The following is a 17286-nucleotide window of genomic DNA, read 5'->3' as shown; positions in this document are numbered from 1 at the left end:
AGGGTATACTGAAGTAAAATTACAGGCATTTCATAAGTGTCAAAGGCTTTTATTGATAATTACATCAAGTGTATCCAAAGAATCAATATTTGCAGTCTTGACCCTTCTTTTTAAACACCTCTGCAATTCGCCCTGGCATGCTGTCAATCAACTTCTGGGCCACATACTGACTGATGGCCGCCCATTCTTGCCTAATCAATGCTTGGAGTTTGTCAGAATTTGTGGGTTTTTGTTTGTCCACCTGCTTCTTGAGGGTTGACTACAAGTTCTCAATGGGATTAAGGTCTGGAGAGTTTCCTGGCCATGGACCCCAAATTTTGATGTTTTGATTCCTGAGATATTTAGTTATATATATTTAGTTATCACTTTTGCCTTATGTCAAGGTGCTCCATCATGCTGGACAAGGCATTGTTCGTCACCAGACTGTTCTTGGATGGTTGGGAGAAGTTGCTCTTGAAGGATGATTTGGTACCATTCTTTATTCATGGCTATGTTCTTAGGCAAAATTGTGATTGAGCCCATTATCTTGGCTGAGAAGCAACCGCACACATGAATGGTCTCAGGATGCTTTACTGTTGGCATAGCACAGGACTGATGGTAGCGCTCACCTTTCCGACTCTAGACAAGCGTTTTTCCAGATGGCCCAAACAATCTGAAAGGGGATTCATTAGAGAAAATGACTTTACCCCAGTCCTCGGCAGTCCAATCCCTGTACCTTTTGCAGAATATCAGTCTGTCCCTGATGTTTGTCCTGGAGATAATTGGCTTCTTTGCTGGCCTACTTGACACCAGGCCCTCCTCCAAAAGTCTTTGCCTCACTGTGCACACAAATGCACTCACACCTGCCTGCTGCCATTCCTGAGCAAGTTCTGCACTAGTGGTGCCCTGATCCCACAGCTGAATCAACTTTAGGAGACGGTCCTAGCGCTTGCTGGACGTTCTTGGGCGCCCTGAAGCCTTCTTCACAACTATTGAACCTCTCTCCTTAAAGTTCTTGATGATCCGATAAATGGTTGCTTTAGGTGCAATCTTACTAGCAGTAATATCCTTGCCTGCGAAGCCCTTTTTGTGCAAAGCAATGATGACTGCACATGTTTCCTTGCAGAATACCATGGTTAACAGAGGAAGAACAATGATTTCACGCACCATCCTTCTTTTAAAGATTCCAGTCTGCTATTCTAACTCAATCAGCATGACATAGTGATCTCCAGCCTTGTCCTCATCAACACTCTCACCTGTGTTAACGAGAGAATCATTGACCTGTTGTCAGCTGGTCCTTTTGTGGTAGGGCTGAAATGCAGTGGAAATGTTGTTTTTGGGATAAAGTTCTTTGTCATGGCAAAGAGGGACTTTGAAATTAATTGCAATTCATCTGATCACTCTTCATGACATTCTGGAGTATATGCAAATTGCCATCATAAAAACTGAGGAAGTAGACTTTGTGAAAAATAATATTTGTGTCATTCTCCAAACTTTTGCCCATGACTGTATTCATAATGGTAAATATAATTGTTGAATTAATGAAAGGTGCTGCCAATGAAGCTTCTCTAGCAGTGATGAATACCCATGAGGTCCATTAAAAAGGTAAAGCTAATTTGTTTAGGCTGACGGTGAAAAGCAAAGCTTGTTAAATGGGGCCAGCTCGCAGTCCCCATACCTGCAGTGACCAGTGCAAATTGAGTTAAGACTCTTTAATAAATTGAAAGAAGAGCTGTGATGGCCATTCAAGTCTGAGAAATGTCCTACATAGTACTTCTAAATTTACACCAGTGTTCTGTAATTCTTCTTGATACTTTGTCCATTATTTGCATCATTATCTTGGGTGAAGCCTAATTTTAAATTACCAGATCAAGAATGTAACAGCTTCAAATCATATTGATTATTAGACATTTGCAGAAACTTACAGTTCAGGACAACATTTTGGTATTTCCATTAGAGTTAAATAACCTAATTGTAGTTTCAGCTATACCATCCATTAAAGCGTAGATTTAGTTCAGATGAATGGTTAGGATATAATATAATTATACCAATTTTCATTGTTTAAATTGTAATAAATAGATTTGTTGTTGGTTTTTTTTGAAAATTTCATAGAGTTGTTGTACAGATTGCGACTGTGTACATTGCTCTCAAACAAGCCACACATATCTTTTTCCCATTTACATGCTTTTGAAAATTGTTTTGTTGTACACTCGAAAATAGAATTGAAAATTACATTCCTGCCACTCCCAGAACACTCTACTCTGTATAAAGACATGAAATGATATATAATATCTGCCATCACAAAAAAGCAAAGTGGAGCAGCCATAAAAGCCACATAGCAATTACTCTATCATTAATAATTGTGATGGTTTTAAAGTGTTTACCAGAATGTTGAAGAAAGAGATGCATGTATTTCTTCCCTGCATTGAGAAGGGAGCACATTTTCAAAAACTATTAGTAAGTTGAAAAAAGCATGGGTCAATCAAGTTCGACCATTTATAAATTGTAATTGTGTTAAAAAATCCCCAAACAATCAAAGGAATTCCCTCTATCAATCACCTCCATAATGTCTTCTAATAACTTTATGTATATATTTTATTTCTTGTAAGAATCACATTTAATCCACTTTTACATTTTGTTAATGAATTTTCTATCACCATCTTATGTGATAAGAATTCTACAGATTAACTGCTCTTACAGTAAAAAACCCTTCTTTTGCTGATGCAAAACTGTCTTTCTTTCTTTCACTGATGACAACTTGTCCTTTGTGTGGTCGGTCCTTGGTATGAAAAGTTAATTAAACAAATCTTTGTATTGACCTCAGCTATATTTAGATATAGTACTTAGGTCACTTCTAACTCTAAGGCACTCTTCTCCCAAAGTAAAGAAGCCTAGTTTTTTAAAACCTCTCTTTATAATTGAACCATTATATAATGATGTTGCCTAATAGGTGAGTTTACTATGTCCTTCGTACAATTAGGTGCCCAAAACTGTACTATATTCAAGATGTGATATAACTGGTTTCACAGCCTCATTACTCATCCCAGGATTTAAGTCACCCTTGTATCCACTGTATGCTACTACTCAGCTTTCTGCCTACTAGTCTTCCTAAGTACTTTTCCATCTCAGTTTTCCCCTTTTGTACTCCATTTAACGTGTAAGCATTTGCAGAAACTTACTTACCTACACTAATGTAATGCCATTTCACAGCCAAGTTTTCTATTTTGTATAAAGCTTTTAGTAGCAAGTCATATCCTGTTCTGTGTTAATAACCCTACTTAGCATCTTACATCAGCAAATATGGACTCCTTACTTTCTAGGCCATTTGCAAAGTTATTGATCAAAAAGATTTTTATTTAAAGAACAGGGACTATAAGTCCTATTGCATACCCTAATAACTTTAACCCAAACTGGTTCTGTTTTAACTACCCTTTGAACAGTTCTCTAATTAATATTTTCTCTAGACCTAGTACTCTAATCTTATGTATCAGACTGTTTTGTTGGACAGTATCAGACATGTTTGCAAAATATGTATCATTTCAATAGTACTACCAAGATACAATGTGAAACTTGCCTGCTCATAAAAACTAATCATGTTTGTTAGTCATGAACTATCCTTCATGGAATCTGACACTTTTGAAATAATAATTATTAGGAAAGAGGTCAGCAAGCCAGGGTCAGAAGCCAAGAGATCAACAGCAGTACCAAGGAGCAAGCAGAATCAAGGTCAACGAAGCCAAAGTCAGGTTCACTGAGAAAGGTGCAAGACGGTTAGCCAAGCAGGAATCAGATACGAGGACATTAACAGATCGCAGGAGTACTGAGAGTGAGACCAGGAACAACAACGATTGATGAACTGGCACCAGTCTGCTGGAAAAGGCAGATTTTTAAGGGCTAGGCACAGGTCATCAGGATACAGATAAAATGATTAGGGCTTAACCCCTTGCAGGCAGGATCTGGTATAGTCAAACCCGCATTCACAGAGGAGAGGATGTACTACAGACAGAGACAGATTGTAACAGTATAATTCAGGCGTGCACTTCTTTCTACCATATCCAGATAATAACTGGCAGGTCAGGTTTCAAGCACCATTGATGTGGAAGAAAACAGCCATGAATGCTCATGTGCACTATATGAAGTAATCTAAACGTGAGTAACATTTTATATTTTCTACAGTAAATAATTTTACAACTGACCTGTGCAAGCTGTCTGTTTCTGTGATATATATATATATATATATATATATATATATATATATATATATATATACACAAGTTAACCCGTGCATGATACTCATGCATTCTAGTCAAATCAAGCTACTTAAGGTGTTAAAAAGGTTTTTGTCATGCATTTGGGGCTAGCCCAGGCCTCCTCAGGGGAAGAGCGTTACTTCCCGACGCAAGCGCCTTTTTTTAACGTGGTTTTGTCCACATGTCACCACCTCATCATTTTTCTCCATCACCTCATCCTTCATCTTTATCGCCACATCTATCCAGATGTCTATCCAGACACAGGGATCTCTCTCAGCGGTCCTGAGTATCACACTCCTATCGCTCTGTCACCCCCGGCAACCACCAACCACTCCCCACTGTCACCCTCGGCAACCACCAACCACTCCCAACTGTCACCCCCGGCAACCACCAACCACTCCCAACTGTCACCCCCGGCAACCACCAACCACTCCCAACTGTCACCCCCGGCAATCACCAACCACTCCCCACTGTCACCCCCGGCAACCACCAACCACTCCCAACTGTCACTTCACTTTCAAGAAATATATATTTTTATAAAATCTTTATAACAATTAACAAATCAAATTAGCAAATAAAAAACATTTTAGTATACCAAATTTCAGCCCTTTCTGAGTTTTTTTTTCCACACAAACTAAGAATTTAGTAGGTCAGTGTATAACTCCGCCCAGCAGGTGGCGCTGCAGTTTTTTTTTTTTTGTTTTTTTTTTCCACACAGACACACGCCACTAGGCTTTTATATTATAGATATATATATAGATATATATATATATATATGTATATAAATAGTTATTGGGAAAAACTGCACTCACATCTTCAAGTAAATCCTCTTTGGGGTGCTCCACAACAGCTCCCATTTCCATAGTAGCTAGTAGATATTCAAGAGAGGACACTCACCATTTAAAACAGGTAGATTATTCTTTATTTTCAATCCAGTTCCTTTATATTATAGTCGACGTTTCGGTCTCACATCCAGATCTTTTTCAAGACAGATTTTCATTGAACAGCAGACAAGACAAGCATAGTCTAAAGTTTTTGACATCCAAAATTTAATTCACATATAAGACAAGCAAATGTCCATACATAAAAATCATAAAAATAGGCTTATCTGTAATCCCCCAATAGAGACAGTCCTCTCAGAATCTCTGGCCAGAAACGGAGAAGAAGAGTCCCACACCGCTGCAATAGGATGATACAGTCTGCCAACCCCTAACGTGTTTCATCCTCACGACTTTATCAAAGGGTATTTCCATACTGTGACAGCCGTGGTTTAAATAGTCTGTGTATCACATTTACATTAGCACCAGCGTGATATCGTGCGTCAAGTTCCGGTGATGAACTTGCCAGGTACAACTTCCTATGATCTGACAGGCCTCTATTCAACCATATACTATTGCAATACCAATCGTAATGAAACTTCCGATAGCGAACCTCCAGAATACAACTTCCGGTAATCTGAAAGGCCCCTATTAAGCCAATGTTAATCGGAACAACACTTCTGGTAATAAAATTCCGGAATACAACTTCCGGTAACCTGAAATGCCCCTATGTTTATCAATAATGCATAACAATAAAAAGTTGATTTTCTTTTGAAAAAAAAACATTAAAAAAATAAAAATCACTAATTAAATATATTTATGTATGTTTTTGGTACAAATATGTATGTACTAATGTGTTTTGACATGGTATATAAAATTCTATAGTAAAAGTGAAATAAAAAAATATGCTAAAGAAAGTACTGTAATGTAGATATTATCAAATAAATAGGTTGTGTAATGCAATCTAATGTATTAAAATATATGCCAATCCTTTTTTTCGTGTTACATGACCGCGTTAAACACTCCCCTTTGCTCCCCTAAAAACTCGCAAACACCAATGATTAATGCGCGGGGGCAGCGTTCCCTCTTTTTCAATTTAATTACTAAAAACGGTCGCTATAGCAGTTAAAACCCGCGTGTGATTTTTTTTTTTTAACGTTGCAGGAAAAAAAAAACTTGCGGTCAATTGAATACCCCCCTTGCTGTTTACATGAAGCTGTAAATGTTTTGTTGTTCCTGTCCACCAATTTACACATGTTGCAACTAGAACATCTAAAAAAAACCTACAGTCTTATTTAGAAAAGACTCTCTTATATTAATTATGTTTTTTTTTTAGCATACTAGGTGCTATAAGAGCTTTCAGATTTTTGTTCTCTTAAAAACTATATCAAGTTTTTTATTAACTACTTTCCCCAAAACTGGGTCCTTCTGAATAACACCCCAGTATTTGTTAAAAATACGTCTAATTTTCTTTTCTTCTCTCTTATATCCTATTATAAAAGGGATTAGGATATTCTTATTTTCCCTCATTTTATATGTGAGCATCTCTTTTCTGTCAAGAGGCCGTATTTTATTAAGAGCGTCATTAATGACCTTAAACCGGTCCACATAAATTTGTATTTGCTCACCACAGGTCCTTTCATCTGTACAATTTCTTTTTACACGATTGAATTGCAAGAAAGGAATATTGTTTAACCATTTCCTCTGATGATAACTTCTATAATGCAGGTAACTATTAGTGTCTACCTTTTTAATAAATGTCCTAGTAGTAATCGGTCCATTTTTTATTTCCAAAACCAGATCCAAGAAGTCTATACTTATTTCGTCAGATTTTGAGGTGAACCTCAGATTCAAATTATTTCTATTCAAATAGCTAAAAAATTCTTCCAGCACATCTTTTGGACCTTCCCAAATCTTAATAATATTGTCTATGTATCTACAATAAAATATTATATGCCTGAAATAAGGATTATTATCGTTATGTACAAAGTCTAGTTCCCATTTCCCCATGTACAGGTTAGCAAGGATAGGTGCAAATGTCGTTCCCATCGCAGTGCCACATATTTGGAGATAAAAGACATGAAGAAACTTAAAATAATTCCGTGATAGAATAAATCTTGCCAATATACACATAAATTCCTTATGAGCATCATTCAAGGTGTTATCAAGGCCTAAAAAGTAAGCAATTGCCTCTATACCATTATTATGATCTATGGATGTATATAATGCTTGAACGTCAATGGTTACCCATCTATACCCTTGTTTCCAACTTATAGTATCTAAAATCTGCAGTAAAGAGGTAGTATCCTTTAAATAAGCTGGCAGATCTATTACATATTTTTTCAAAAAGAATTCTACATATTGCAAAGCATGCAGAGTTAGAGAATCTATCCCTGCTATTATTGGTCTGCCAGGCGGATTAGTTATGGACTTATGTATCTTAGGGAGATAATAGAAGATGGGAATTATTGTATATTCCTGCAGTATATATGAAAATTCATCTTGATTGATTATGCCATTATTTAAGACCTTATATAGTATGGTCTTTAGTTAAAAAACGTAAACACTAGTGGGATCAGTATCCAAAACTTTATAAGACTCCATATCTCCCAATAATCTTTCAGCTTCTTTTATATAGTCACTTCTGTTTAAAATGACACCCCTTCCCCCTTATTGGCCTGTTTAAAGACCAATTTGTAATTACTCATTAAGTTATCTAGAGCTCTCTTTTCCAACACAGAAATATTTCTCTTATAATTCTTATGTCTAACCTCTTTATAAAATTCTGTTTTCACCAACTAATAGAATACTTCTGTTTTCCCCATTAGATTCCAGAGGAAAAAACTTAGAAGGAGGCTTTAGACCTGATTTAGAAGATCTTAATACACTTTCTTCCTACAAAATACAATCATTTTCCCCCTTTTTTAAGAAATGACGTTTCAGAGTGAGCCTGATGAATTTATTCCGATCTACAAAAAATTGAAAGTCATTAAGTTCACTAGTAGGGGCAAAAGATAAACCCTTACTCAACAACTTATTCTCATCACTGGACAGTTCAAAGTCAGACAGATTGAAAATACCTGACTTCTTCAATATACTTGGGTTTACTGGAAGTTCCTTCTTTTCCTTTCCCTTATTTCCCCCTCGTGTCATATCTCCCTTTTACCGGGGAAGCTATTTTTTTTATTCTCGCTCAAAGCAAATTTTTTGAATATCGAATCCTCTTTTGGTGTATCTACAGGGGATAAAAAATCCTCATCTACACTCCAGAATTTTTCTTTTTGTAAAGGTGAATATTTATTCCTAAGTTTTAATTGCTGGGGAAATTGATTTCTTTTATCATTCCAACTACCACGATTACCAGAAGGGACAACCGTCCAATTGTTCTTCTCTTTCCTTTTGGAATTATTCAAAAATCCATTAAAGCTCTTATAACCTTGAGGCCTATAATTCCTATTTGAGTCGCCATCATTTTTATTCCAGTTATAGACTTGATATTTATTATAGTCCCTTTAATCCCTCTGAAATTTCCTCTCCTTTCTCTCCACTACCTCAAATTCAGTCCTATCCAGTTTTTTATGTATGATCTTATCATTAATTTTATAATCTTCTTTCATGTTGAACTTTTCAGCTATGAGTTCCCTTTCCTTTAATTCAGTTTTAACAATTTTAAGATTCTATTGTTTTTCATAAATAATAAGCTTCTTCAAATTCATGAAACAATCATTTAAAATTCTCTCCCATTCTTTCATAAAGTGAGAGTTATCTAAACCAAAAGTAGGATTTTTTCGAATCCTCAGGACTCTTGGAATCCTTTTGACTTTGATATATTCTTCTAGACCTGAAATGTCCCACCACATACGTGTCTCCTTTGTCAATAGTTTTTCTATATCCCAGGAGAAACTGTCCAAGGTTTCATATTCATCAGATTTTTTAGTGGCTTCATTACAAATATTATGACAATACTCGGTTCTTTTGTGTTTAACATTCTCAGATCTAAACATTTTTGAAATAATCACCAGCAGCCAGGCTTAAGTGCAAACAACCAAAGTGAATAATAAACCAAAATAAGCCTATAGGCCCTATGTAAAGAACACCAATAAGTGCAGGTGTGAATGATATATAAAAGTATAGAAATATATACTTATTTTCATGAGATGAAATAGGCAGCTTCTTCTCTTATAACATTTGTTTGCAAACAATGCCAGTCTAGAAAATCAAGAAAAAAGAGAGAGCACCAACGAATAGTGTAATTCTAAAAAACTTTTTAAATGTGTACAAAAATGCCAGTGGAACTGGTACCGAAGTGATAAAAATAATCTTCAGGATTCCAAGGAGACATTATGGTCTATATATTGACCTTTGGGAGAGGTGTATTTGTATAGAGTCATTTTTCCAGATTAATGATTCTATACTGGTTATATTTCTATTTTTTTGTATTAATTGTTTGTATTAATGTTTTGTATTAACTTTTTGTATTCATTTTTTGTATCAATCTCTGTTTAATCAAATGTGAATATGAGCTGTATAATGTGTCAGGAGGTATAATTTACTATGATATATTCTGATGTAAACATGTTTTTATTGTAAGTGTTATTCCGATTGGCATTGTATTAATATATGATTGAATAGTGGCATCTCAGATTGCCGGAAGTTGTATTCCGGGATTTTATTACCAGAAGTGTTGTTCCGATTAACATTGGCTTAATAGGGGCCTTTCAGATTACTGGAAGTTGTATTCTGGACGTTCGTTATCGGAAGTGTCATTTCCATTTGTATTACAATAGTATATGGTTGAATAGAGGCCTTTCAGATCACCAGAAGTTGTACCTGGGAAGTTCGGCACTGGAAGTTGACGCACGATATCACGCTGGCGCTAATGTAAATGTGATACACAGACTATTTAAACCACGGATGTCACAGTATGGAGATACCCTTTGATAAAGTCGTGAGGACGAAACGCGTTAGGGGTTGGCAGACTGTATCATCCTATTGCAGCGGTGTGGGACTCCTCTTCTCCGTTTCTGCCCAGGGATTCTGAGAGGACTGTCCCTATTGAGGATTACAGATAAGCCTATTTTTATGATTTTTATGTACGGGCATTTGCTTGACTTATATGTGAATTAAATTTTGGATGTCAAAAACTTTTGTACTGTTCATACTGTGATATATGGTTCGGAATATATTACGCTATGTGCTGTTTTTTCTTTGAGTTATAGCTCTGAGCATACTGTCTCCTTGGAATCCTGAAGATCGGTTAACATCATATATACCAGATAAGCTGCTTATTTTTATCACTTCAGTACGAGTTCCATTGACACTATTGTATACATTTAAAACTTTTATTTAGAATCACACTATGCGTTGGTGCTCTGTCTTTTTTCTTGATTTTCTAGACTGACATTGTTTGCGATGTCATGAAAATAAGTATATATTTCTATACTTTTATATATGCTTGCAACTGGCACCATCATAGACATATGATGGGAATGTACCAAGTTTTTTCCATATTAGCAAACAGTGATTAGCCTCTTGAAACAAATTACAAGCGCGGATGTGTATATAGACCTTATTTATGGCTTCTTTCTCTCTCCAACATCCCGATCTCTAAATACAAAACAAAAATCATTTCTGAAGCATTTAAACAATGCTGCTAGGGCACTAGAGATCTCCCTTCCATCATCCTTCAAGGAATGGTTTAGGTGAATAGAGTTTTATATGTCAATGAATGAGATCATCATGGCAGCCAGAATCCCTCCTTCCTCCGATCCTTCCTCCCTCCCCACCTTTTTCTTTTTCTCCATTGCATTCCATGTTCACTTTGACAGATGCTGATGTTTCTTTGTTATGTACACCCAGTATTTAATCTAAATATATATATATATATATATATATATATATATATATATATATATATATATATATTTAAAAGGTTAAATTCTCAGCTTTCTGTTGATCTTCTATAGTTATTGTTCATCATTTTTATTTCAGTTGCTTAATAGCTGTTTATGTACTTAAAAATGTTTTGGGACTAGAGTTGTATGTTTATCAATCAGTTTCATTTTTAAATATTTTGCTGTATGTCTTGTATTTTCATAATCAATTTTCAGTACTTTCTAGTTTTATTAATGTAACTGCTCTTTTATCACCTCCAATGCTTTCTTGCTTAGACCTATTAATTATATTTAATATCTAAAAATGTATGATATGTAAATGCAACAGTAATTATTTTAAGTATTGTTCACAAATTTCCAGTTTGTGCTCTGTGCTTTTATAGTCGATTTCCTAGTCTACAAGCTTCTAACATTCATAGTTTTTGTACCTCCCTTACACGTTTTATTGAAAGTCAAGTCAGACGTCACCATAAACTCGTCATTATGGTCCTTAAATGCCCCCTCACCTGTCCATTAGATCTAATGTCTGCTCTGTTAGTTAGTCCAGTAGTGCCTCCCCCTCTAATAGTTTCTTCTACCACTTGTGAAGGATAGTTGTCTTAAAAAAACTGATAAAAATTGGCTTCTTTTGCCAGAATCATTAGTTTCATTGCCCAAATTTATAGCTGAATAGTTAAATTCATGGAGGTCCACATTATTTACTAACTTTTAATTTTGTAATAATAATAATTGAATTTTAGTACAATTGTTTATGTTAGGTTTTTAGAAAAAAAAAACCCACAATCAGTACAATACAATATAAAATGGATTGTACAATATACAAAGCTGATTCCTGCTTGAAGAATCAGAATTAACATCTGATTTTGGATTCTGCACAACCTCTCCTGGGGTGATTCTCCAATACTACACATAAAGTGGCTCTGAGCTGAACATTAGCACAGCTTGTGCTCTCTACATTGTATTTTACAGCAATAGCATTTTCTACAAGGTACATAACGTAATTCACCACTAGATGTCATGATTGCCAAGGAAGGCGCTGACTTAAAAAAAATCTTCAGAATAAGTGTGATTATTAGAAATGCACATACATAACACTCATTTCCAAGTGATCATATCAATGCTGGTTGGTCCCTGAAGAGACCACTTAGCTGGGGGACCTATCAGAGACACAACACGCCCGGCCATGCTGCTTAGGCCTGATCAGACAGGTTGTAATGGACAAGGCTAAAGGTAGATTCATGAAAGTCGAAGCTGAAGTTAATAAACAGGCAAAGAAAACAAGACCCAACAGGGAAACACAAATTCAAACTTTGCTCATGGCAGAAGTGAGGACTTTATAAAGTCTCTTAGTCCTGATAGTCTTAACCTTTACCGAAGTGCTGAGCGTGCAGTAAGTTGTAATAGTATTGCATCATCCAGCATACTTTTGTGTAAGGTATATGTTGCAGTTCTCAGTTTGATGGTGCACCGCCACCTGTCATATGTATCCGGTATTGCAGTGGATTCTCACAGTGCTAACCCCCTTTAGGAACAAGCTCTGGATGCAACCCTTAGGGCTTGGCTGATGCAGGCAAGGATAATCAGTTGTTCATCTTGATGATGCCAAGTGAATTTTGTGCAACATAGTCCATGAGGCCTCATGCTGTGAGATTTGGAGGACCCCAGAGCATGTGACATTCCCAGCATATAAAAATGACTACAATGGCTGTAGTTACTCATTTGCTATGTGGCACTTTTGTGAATATGTTCATAAATGTATATCACTTTAATTTGACTTATTAACCCACACTCACATCCCATGTTTGTGGGAATAACCTTAATGCTATAAGCAGCATTGTTTTTTGGGGGGTTTTTTTTCTTGCCTTATCCCCAAAGGGAATTCAGCCAGGTGCTGACCTGCGTAGGGCTGGTTGGTAAAATGGCAGAGGGACTCCACACTGCACTATTCCCTGCTATAGTGCCACCAGCCCTGGATGACATAGCCTAGTGCTTATGTCAGAATTTTTGAAGGGTGCTGGTTAAGGTTCTTTTATTTATTTATTTATTTTTACATAGTGTTACAACAATATACACATAAAGGTTACCATATATTTTAAGCATATCAAACCTTTAAGTGTATGTTGTTCAAATGTAGGCAATTGCGTACAATGCAGACATGCAGGTATCTTACAATACAAGATACATAAGTAATTTACTCCTTCATATTCACCTTAAATTGTGTCCAAGTCTGCATAGTCCACTATGAGTGGAACGCAAAAGCATAACTTGCAACTGAAAGCGTCGCACACAAGTGTATGCGTATGTACACTATATTCATGGTTGAAGATGTTTTCAGGTCTCAATGAGTAGCAGATGCGTCTGCTTGACAGTAGACATACCCCTTATACACTTACGTCCAACTTGCTAACGTTTCATATAAACATGAATAACCTAGCTAAACAACAAGCTTGGCAAATCCTAATCTATGGCTGAGCCTCTACTAAAATCTCAGTAAGCGTCTGCGAATCATTTGCAAACCTCTAAATACAAGTTTCCGTCATCATCTGCTATTTACACCTGTCCCTGAGAACCTGCAAATAAAACCACTTTTTTAGCCGTATCTGCAACTATGTTCCAGCATACTAAAGCATTCGTTTAAGATTCATTAAGGAAAGTAAGTCAAACAAAGGAGTAAATTTTCTCCTGGACAAACCATTTTACAATGCAAGGGGTGGAAATTAGGTTATTATTTTGCACATAAGATAAATTCTCGCTATTTTCATGTAGCAAATATTTGATAGCTTTATTTTTACACTGAAATTTAAAGTTGATCTAGGACATGCCCTTCCCCAACTATAAATCTGTCCCCACATTTTAAATTTACCTCCTCCTCCAATCCAACATGGTTTTGTCCAGGTGCAAAATTACTCCTTTTTTGCTTTCCTTTCCTTAATGAATCAGGCCCAGTATATGTTTGAAGTTTGGAGCTTGTGTGTAAATAATTTGTGAGGGTAAAATAGTTTCAAGGAGTGGATCTATTATATGTATCTCCCAGTGTTTCCTGTTTCTTTGGTTTTAAACTGTAGATTCAAATAAGTTATAAATAAAGAATCTTGTTTAATTTTGTTTTGTCTTGATATTTTATTTATATTATTATTGTTACTTAAGAGTGACTTTCTATCCACTAAGTTTACCTTCCTAATAGCTTCTGAAATCAGATAATCAGCAGTAAGTTCCTCCAATCTTAGAGTAAACCTTTAAGAGGTTAAATGTCCTTCATGTGCAGGACTTGCAGAAGTCTTATGTAGGTAAAATACTTGTCCTTTTAGCAATATCTGAACAGAGCTGCTGTTAGTAAAATACTGTCCTGAACAATAGCTTAATACATTTGCAAACAACAGTGTATGAATACTCCGACCATTCAGTCATGTTGTGTGTGCAGGAATAAGTTCTCATTCTCTGAAGAAATGGGGGTATAGTAAAAAAAAACATCTTAACAATCCTGCAGACGTTTGTGTTATCACTTTTCATCACAGTTCGTGACTTCTTCAGAGGTATATGAAAGTGTGAAGCACACTGGATTTTTAAAACCTAGTTTCACCTCTTGTGCATATCATTAATCAGTCCTGACATTAATCAGGCTACAGCTGATTAAGCAGGCAGAAAGAAATGGAGTAAGCCAATAACTATATGAAATAAATAAAACATATTATAAAATATATGTCAACGCTACCATTTTCTGATTCTTTTAGCTATTATAGTCTGAAAAGACTTTAATCAAAATTCTGTTCTATGCAACTCTATAAACAGCTTCTATAGAACCACCATGGAAGACTGTAGGTTGTTGTGTTCTAGGACTTCAGTATAGAAAAACAAAGCCCTAAAGTAACCTGACAAATTTATAATCTAAAGTTAGTAGATAAAGGAGGAGTTCAAAATATAGGAGGCTACTGCTTGAAGATACAACCCTTAATAGTGTATGTATTGTCTACTAACTCAACATGATGTATTCAGTGGCAATTCATATAGATATAGCCCTGCCCTAAGGAGCTACAGCTAGACAGGAATGACAATTTACATATTTTACATCCATTTACTCCCAAGTGCTTTCAGTTGCCTAAAATTCACAATTTGCTAATGAGACTATTACCAAATGGGTGGCCCAACAAACTAGAACTGGCCTAATGGAGCGGAGGCACGTCCACTGTCCTCTATTCATCATCATCATCATCATTTATTTATATAGAGCCAACAAATTCTGTAGCTCTTTACAATTGGGAACAAACATTAATAAAACAATACTGGGTAATACATACAGACAGAGAGGTCAGAGGGCCCTGCTCACAGGCTTATAATCTATGGGACAGAGTTTGATACACAGGGGTAAGCGCTATGTGAGGATACCGGGTTTAACGTAACCTTCTGGGCCGCACAACTGGCCTGCCCGGTACCTACCTAAGGTTCAAAATCACCCAGGCAAATATCTGAAAAAAAATAAACAAGTTTATTTAACAAAATGGTAGCACCAAACAGAAATAATCATATTTAAATAATAACTTGCAACAAATAACACTACAGTCCGGCACAGACAACATACAGGGTATAATGAAAACACCTCACCAGTATCCTTGTCACTTTCAGGGACTGCTGTCTATCAATCCAAGCTTCTCCCCCTCTCTCCTTTAAGGCTACCAGCAAAGGTAGCGGCCCTGAGTCACTGTCACTCCGCTTTCGGCGGACACACAGTTCCCCAAGACCTCGAGAGGTAGTTCAGGGCAACTGCATTACTCCAGGGACCAATTGTCCCTTTCCTGTCAGGGGCAGAGATCTATATCTCAATGCCAGCCTGACTTCAGCTATCACTTGGTGGTGAATGCCAATTTGCTGTTCTCTGGAGCTGGTGTTTAAAGGCAAAAATTACATCCTTAGGAGTTTAAGGACTTGCCTGATTGCTCCTTTTCTGTGTTTACCTTTTCACAGGTAAACATACAAACAAAGGGATAGTAGATGAATCACTCCTGATTTAAGTAAGGACAGGTATTGTTCTGTGGCTATATAGCAGAGTTTGTTTAAACAGGAGAGATCACAATAAAGACACATTTATATTCAAATACACAATGCAGTCCTAATTGTGAGCTCAACATAGAGCTCTGTCTGTGGGCCTTTTCCCTATGCTAGCACACACAGACCGACAGCTAAACAAAGACAAGAGACCCCCTGGTGTGATGTGCATTCATACAGGACTGGTGGACAATAATCCTTAGGCTGAAACAATGGACTAGTCTGCAAGATAAGAAAACATGCTGGCAGACATTTTAACTACTTTCAAAATAGAGTATACACAAGCTTAAATATGACTGACAAATATGGGGAACCAGAGGGCTAGAAAAATTATATGTTTTTATAGTCCGCACTTTGTGAGAAACGAGGTGCAGACAGGTTGAGGTGATATTAATACCTCGTTTCCCCATATGCTACCTCATATTGCACATTGGTCCAGCTAAAATGCAAAGGTAAAAAGTATTGACTGGGCTGTATGATCAGTCACACAGCAATGTAGGTCAGAGGGTTGTTGTCTTGTGTTAGCTGTGCAAAGGGTGGTAACAGAGTAACCTAGGGAGATGGTAGTTGAGGAATATTATAATCTTTTCTGAAGAGGTAGGTTTTCAGAGAACGCTTGAAGGTTTGAAAACTAGAGGAAAGTCTTATTGTGCGAGGGAGGGAATTCCACAAAGTGGGTGCAGCCCAAAAAAAGTCCTGTAACCGGGAATGGGAGAATGTGATGAGAGTGGATGAGAGACGCAGATCTTGTGCAGAATGGAGGTGTCGAGTCGGAAGATATTTTGAGACAAATGAGGAGATGTATGTCAGTGCAATTTTGTTGAAAGCCTTGTATGTTAGTAGAAGAATTTTATATTGGATTCGTTGAAAAACAGCTAACCAATGTAGAGACTGACAGAGTGGCTCATCAGGGGAAGAACGGTTTGCAAGGAAAATCAATCTAGCACTGTGTGCAAAATAGACTGTAGGGGTTTGAGTCTTATTTTGGGAAGACCAGTAAGGAGGGAATTGAAATAATCGATCCGTAAGATGATGAGTGCATGAATTAAGGTTTTTGCGGTGTCCTGTGTGAGATATGTGCATATTCTGGAAATGTTTTTTTGTATGTAACATGATTTAGATATAGAGTCAATGTGGAGAACAAAGGATAGTTGTGAGTCAAGGATTACACCTAGGCAGCGAGCGTGCGGGGTGGGATTTACGGTCATGTTATCAACAGAAATAGAAATGTCAGGCAGGAAGCTTCTGTTTTTGGGTGGGAATATTATTAATGCTGTTTTTGAAAGATTGAGTTTGTGTTGGCAA

Source organism: Mixophyes fleayi, chromosome 1, assembly GCF_038048845.1.
Source record: "Mixophyes fleayi isolate aMixFle1 chromosome 1, aMixFle1.hap1, whole genome shotgun sequence".
NCBI classification, from domain to species: Eukaryota; Metazoa; Chordata; class Amphibia; order Anura; family Limnodynastidae; genus Mixophyes; species Mixophyes fleayi.
The sequence above is the reverse complement of the archived record's forward strand: the minus strand, read 5'-3'. Positions refer to the sequence as shown.